This window comes from Phocoena phocoena, chromosome 11 (genome assembly GCF_963924675.1).
Source record: "Phocoena phocoena chromosome 11, mPhoPho1.1, whole genome shotgun sequence".
Lineage (NCBI taxonomy): Eukaryota > Metazoa > Chordata > Mammalia > Artiodactyla > Phocoenidae > Phocoena > Phocoena phocoena.
Genome location: NC_089229.1, coordinates 57,832,931 through 57,839,927, shown reverse-complemented (window position 1 = coordinate 57,839,927; position 6,997 = coordinate 57,832,931). Strand labels below are relative to the sequence as shown.

At 41.0% G+C, this 6,997-nt stretch overlaps 1 pseudogene; it reads left to right on the top strand.

Moving 5' to 3' along the window:
- The first annotated feature begins 382 nt into the window (after positions 1 to 382).
- On the top strand, positions 383 to 988 carry LOC136131372 (putative hydrolase RBBP9 pseudogene; annotated as a pseudogene).
- The last annotated feature ends 6,009 nt before the right edge of the window (positions 989 to 6,997 follow it).

Sequence of the window (6,997 nt, the reverse complement as noted above, 5' to 3'; positions counted from 1 at the left end):
CACTTTAGTAACTGTGGATGACTAACAAGGCATTGAAGGGCCAGGAAGAGAGCCCAGAAAAGGACCAGAACGTTAAGTCTCAGCAATTACAAAAAAAAAAAAAGGATTTAAAAAAAAGACCAAAATCTCCTAGAGATGACACTGATCTCTCCAGCATTAACAGATGTTTGGTACTATTAACTTAATTTGAAAAGCAGTAACAAAGTCAAGACCTGAAAACATCTGGTCCTTGGCCATACCAAGAAATCACAGAAGACACCCTTTAACCAAGTAAGCTGTGTTCTAACATGAATTTCAAGAAGAAAGACAAGGAGAGGCAATTTTAAAAATCCACAAACTATCCCCTTAATTTAAAAGGAAGGAAGGGAGGTCGGCTGCACTCATGGCGGCGCCCTGCAAGGCGGTGTGATCATCCCCGGGAACGGGGGGCAGGGATGTGGCCACCCACGGCTGGTACAGCTGGGTGAAGAGGGGGCTGGAGCAGATGCCTGGTTTCCAGTGTTTGGCTAAAAACATGCCTGACCCAATCACAGCTCGAGAGAGCATCTGGCTGCCCTTCATGCAGACGGGGCTGCACTGTGACGAGGAGACCATCGTCATAGGCCACAGTTCCGGGGCCACTGCAGCCATGAGGTACGCAGAGACCCACCGGGTGTGTGCTATTGTGTTAGTGTCTGCGTACACGTCTGACCTGGGGGATGACAATGAATGGGCAAGCGGATACTTCAGCCGCCCCTGGCAGTGGGAGAAGATCAAAGCCAACTGCCCTCACATTGTGCACTTTGGCTCCACTGACAATCCTTTCCTTCCTTGGAAGGAACAACAAGAAGTGGCCAACAGGTTGGAAGCCAAATTGTACAGATTCACTGACCGTGGCCATTTCCAGAGCACGGAGTTTGATGAACTGGTTAGTGTGGTCAAGTCCAGGCTGGAAGTGCCAGGAGAGCCAGGGTGGTTACTGCTGTTCTGCGTAACAACATGGGAGTAGGGCAACGATCAGATTACTAACAGATGACAATCATCTATCATCAGATGAATAGCGGGCATGCAAACCAGATCAAATTAAGGTCCAAAACACACACAAGTTTCAATGTTCAAACTAAATTACAAACAGTATTTTCATTTTCCACAGAATCTACATCTCCAATTACTCTGACCTAAAACAGTATTTTTCCCATTTGATAAGGGACATGGGACAGCTTAACCACCCTTAACTATCCAAAGTGAATAAGACAGAAACAAAACCCAGGTTTCCTGATCCCTAGTCCAGATTAAAACTAAACAGGTTTCATGTTATGCTGTAGGAGTTGCAGCATAACATGTCCTTAAACATGTTGAGAGAGTGACACACAAGGAGGCTGAGGCAGGGGTCTGCACGGTCAGGCAGGGATCGGTCTAAGACCAGACTGGGGAGGATTAGGGCGACGGGGAGAACTCCTGCTGGGTCCTGTCTGGATTGTTGCCATGTGGGAATTTGGCAAGGCATTACCAGTTTTCTGATTTTCAAGGAAAGAAATTCATACACTTTTGTATTTAGGGACCATAATTGTATGTATATATAATCCACATGTACATGAATTACGTTCAGTCCACAGACATATGGGTTATGTTAGCTGGCAACTACAGCGTAAATAAAAAATCTGCAAACGTGGCAAGACACAAAGTCCAAGCCATCCATGTGTGACCTCTGCTGTAAGTATTCACTTAGCCAGTGCTTTAGAGCTTGAGAAAAGCCTGAGAAATAGACATGACGTCAAAGGATGAAATCATGGGAACAGTTTGGATTTTGTTATAGTCTTAAATATTTTAAAAAATGATCTTTCCATACGTCAAATTTTGTTCTGTCAAGTGTTCTACCTTTTAATTTCCATGGTCCTTTAGATCGCTTTCAGCATCATTCCATGATTTTTCTTCTAATCATACTCCCTCAAAAAAACCCTTTTCATTTTCCAACATTTTTTGGCTATTATGATCCCCAAGTAACATCTCAAAACAATTTCGAGTAAATTCACACCTGATATTTGCTGCAATAATGTGAATTCCCACACTGTTCATACCTAACGAAAATTCAAAGCCATCATTTGAACCTGAAAAGGCTTTTGATTTCTAAATGTGCTCAAAAAATGTCAGGAGAGATTCTCTAAATTTTTAGCAGCAATTATCTTAGGCGATGGGAATTTTGGTAGTTATGGTGTGGTGGACGTCTCCTTTTTAAATTATACACCTGGGGATTATTTGAGTTTGTGCACTGTCTTACTTTTATAATTAAAATAAAGATTAAAAACAGTTTATTTGACAAGTTAGTGAAAAACAAAGTAGATAAATCAATTGAATACTTTGCTTAGAGAAGCTGTTTAGCACTGATTTGACCAAGCCTATAATCAAAGTTTGATTCTATTTGAATTATTTGGAAGTAGTCATTGTTCTACGTATTCTCTGCCTTGTTTTCTGAAGTCCTTTCTTAAAAAAATTTACAAACTTATACAAATAACAGTTCATAATACCATATTGTCCTCTTCCTCTGTAGAAAAAACCAAATATATACAATTGAGAAATAAAAAATAAAAATAAATAAATAAAAGGAAGGAAGGGAGAGAGGGGAGGGAAGGAGGGAGAAAGAGAGAAACAAGGAGAGAGAAAGAAGAAAGGAACAAGGAAGCGTAGTGCCCAGTGTTGTAGATTAAACATGGCCACAGATTATTTGCAGCAATTCCCATCAAGAAGTGGAGCTGGGACTTTCCTGGTGATCCAGTGGCTAAGACTCCACGCTCCCAATGCAGGGGAACCGGGTTCGATCCCTGGTCAGGGAACTAGATCCCAGATGCCACAACTAAAAGATCCCACATGCCGCAAAGACGGTCCCGCAAGGGCAACGAAGATCCCGTGTGCCGCGCGTAAGACCCGGGGCAGCCAAATAAATATTCAAAAAAAAAAAAAAAGAAGTGGAGCTCATTTCCCCACGTTGTCTCAAAGACAATGCTGAGCAAAAAAAGACACAAAGCATATCACTATATTCTATTAATATGAAATTCAAAAACAGATAAAACTAACGTATGGGAATACAAGTTAGAACACTGATTATCTTTTTTTTAATTAATTTATTTATTTATTTATTTTTGGCTGTGTTGGGTCTTTGTTGCTGTGCACGGGCTTTCTCTAGTTGCTGCGAGCAGGGGCTACTCTTTGTTGCGGTGTGCGGGCTTCTCATTGCAGTGGCTTCTCTTGTTGTGGAGCACGGCCTCTAGGCGTGTGGGCTTCAGTAGTTGTGGCGCATGGGCTCAGTAGTCGTGGCTCACGGGCTTAGCTGCTCCGCAGCATGTGGGATCTTCCCGGACCAGGGCTCAAACCCGCATCCCCTGCACTGGCAGGCAGATTCTTAACCACTGCACCACCAGGGAAGTCCCCAGTGATTATCTTTGAAGTCATTTTTGCAAAAGAGATTCTAGAGCATATTCAGTGTTTCCAGAGAAAACTGTCTATGACAAGAGTATTTGAGGGGACAGCTTATAACTGATATGGTGATGGAAGCAGCTAATTGTGCTCCTGCCCATCCAGCCAAACAGATGCTGCCAAACAGAGGCTTACCTCTACTTTAGGAAGGACATGCTCTAACCCCTGCACTGGTTTGTACAGCCTGGCCCTCTGTGGCTGCATGACCAAGTCAGTGCCTTTAGTTTAGAACCTCATCATTTTCCACTGCACTTACCACAAAACACACTGTGACAAGGGTGATCTTTGAAAAATACAAATGTGACAGCATCACTCTCCCACACCCATACCATACATACACACCCCTCCTCCTCCTTAAAATCCTTCAAAGACTCCCCAGTGCCTATAAATTCTGCACTCCCTATCAGGGTACTTAAGTTCGTTTATAATCTAGTCCCTGACTACCTTTCTCTCTCTCTCTCTCTCTCTCTCTCTCTCTCTCTCTCTCTATATATATATATATATATATATATATATATATATATATATCTCCTGAGTTCCATAACAAATTACTTATAGTTGAACTGGAAAGCACCTCATCTCAGTATGTTTGGGTATACAGTTGACCCTTGAACAATGAGGAGGTTAAGGACGCCAACGCTCCCCACAGTTGAAAATCCGAGTATAACTTATAATCAGCCCTCAGTATCCGCAGTCCCCCCTGTATCTGGGATTCTACAGATTTGACCAACCACAGATCATGTAACACTGTAGTATTTACTATTGAAAAACCTCCATGTTGTTCAAGGCTCAACTATGTAATGCATCCTCTATCTGAAACAGCAGTTCTCAAAATGTGGTATCAGGAGGTCTATGAGGTGAAAGTATTTTCATAATAACAAGATGTTATTTGCCTTTTTCACAACGGTGATAAAAGCAATACAGGTATAACTGCTAGTGCCTTAGCATAAATCAAGGCAGGGGCATCAAACTATACTAGTAATATCATCTTCTCCACCACTCCACATTTGGAGTTTAAAAAGGAAAATATAAATTTTACTTGTGAATATCCTTGATAAACCAGTAAAATTTAATAATTTTATTAAATTTCCAACTTTGAGTACGTCTTTTTAATATTCTAAGTGTCAAAATGGGAAGTAAGGACTTCCCTGGTGGTGCAGTGGTTAGGAATCCACCTGCCAATGCAGGGGACACGGGTTCGAGCCCTGGTCCGGGAAGATCCCACATGCCGTGGCAACAAAGAGTTAGCCCCAGCTCGCCGCAACTGGAGAAAGCCCGCGCGCAGCGGGGAAGACCCAACACAGCCATAAATAAATAAAATTAAAAAAAAAAAATGGGAAGTAAGTATAAAGCACTTCTCCCGCTTTATAATAATCATACAATAATTGTCTCAAGGAAAAGCAACTGAGCTACAAGCTGAACTAGCTGCTTTTTTCATGGAATACTATTATTTCTTTTTTTTAAATTAATTTTTATCACAGTATGGTTGTTTACAATGTTGTGTTACTATTATTTCTTTTTTTTTTTTTTTTTTTTTTTTTTTGCGGTACACGGGCCTCTCACTGTTGTGGCTTCTCCCGTTGCGGAGCACAGGCTCTGGACGCACAGGCTCAGCGGCCATGGCTCACGGGCCCAGCCGCTCCGCGGCATGTGGGATCTTCCTGGACCGGGGCACGAACCCGTGTCCCCTGCATCGGCAGGCAGACTCTCAACCACTGCACCACCAGGGAAGCCCTATTATTTCTTAAGTAAACAACTGAGAGGCAAACTATGGTTATTCAGACTTGAGTATGTACAATATTTTCACGAAAAGGAACAAAGTGAGCCTATGACTTCAAAGAAAACAAATGAAAGTATTTGTTGCAAATGATAAAATTCAAACTTTAGCTAAAGTCAGAATTTTGAAAACATGTATCCCCTATGAGCTTGATGGCTTCTCAATACTTTAAGACTTTCCTGATGAAATGGTAGTGGTATTAATGAATGTGATTTTTAAAAACTGTATAATTAACTGTATCAAACACTTGGAAGATCTGAATAACCAAATGAAACAATATTTTCCAACTGATTAATTTATGATGTTTCAAAATCATACATGGGTAAAAGATCCATTCAACATACTAGACAAACGAATTTTAATGTCATCAAGTACAAATGCTCATTAATATGGTTTCATATTAATGAAACCATACAACTAACCTACACTGCAACTAACCTTTAAGAAACTACCACTTGTTGAGTTTGGGTATAATATCAAAAAATACCCACAATTACCTAAAGAAGATATTAAAATACTTCTGTCTTTTTCAACTACATATCTCCAAGCCTGGATTTTCTTCATATACCTCAACCAAAATGACATATCGCAACAGACTGAATGCAGATGGAGATACAAGAATACAGCTACCTTCCAATAAGCTAGACATCAGAGACTTGTAAAAATATAAAACAATGTCCCTCCTTCTCACTAAATCTTTTCTGTTTTAAAAATTAGTTTTTTCGGGCTTCCCTGGTGGCGCTGTGGTTGAGAGTCCACCTGCCGATGCAGGGGACACGGGTTCGTGCCCCGGTCCAGGAAGATCCCACATGCCGCGGAGCGACTGGGCCCGTGAGCCATGGCCGCTGAGCCTGCGCGTCCGGAGCCTGTGAGGCCACAACAGTAAGAGGCCTGCGTACCGCAAAAAAAAAAAAAAAAAAATGCTGGAGAGGGTGTGGAGAAAAGGAAATCCTTCTGTCCTATTGGTGGGAATGTAAATTGGTACAGCCACTACAGAAAACAGTATGGAGGTTCCTCATAAAACTAAAAATAGAGTTGCATTATGATCTAGCAATTCCATTCCTGGGCATATACCTGGAAAAAACTATAATCCAAAAATATACATGCACCCCTATATTCACAGCAGCATCATTTACAATAGTCAAGACATGGAAACAACTTAAATGTCCACTGACAGATGAATGGATAAAGAAGATGTAGCATACACACACACACACACACACACACACACACACAAATGGAATACTACTCAGCCATAAAAGAATGAAAAAAATGCCCTTTGCAGCAATGTAGATGGACCTAGAGATTATCGTACTAAGTGAAGTACAAATACCATAAGCTATCACTGGTATGTGTAATCTAAAATATGACACAATGAACTTATCTACAAAACAGAAAAAGACTCATAGAGAACAAACTTGTTGTTGCCAAGGTGGAGGAGAGATGGACTGGGAGCCTGGGATTAACAGATGCAAACTATTATATAAAGAATGGATAAACAACAGGGTCCTAGTGTACAGTACAGGGAACTCTATTCAATATCCTGTAATAAACCATAATAGAAAAGAATATGAAAAAGTATATATGTGTGTGTGTATATAACTGAGTCACTTCGCTGTACAGCAGAAATTAACACAACATTGTAAATCAACTATACTTCAATAAATTTTTTTTACAAATTAGTTTTTTTAGGACTTCCCTGGTGGTCCAGCGGTAAACAGTCCACCTTCCAATGCAGGGGATGTGGGTTCAATCCCTGGCTGGGGAACT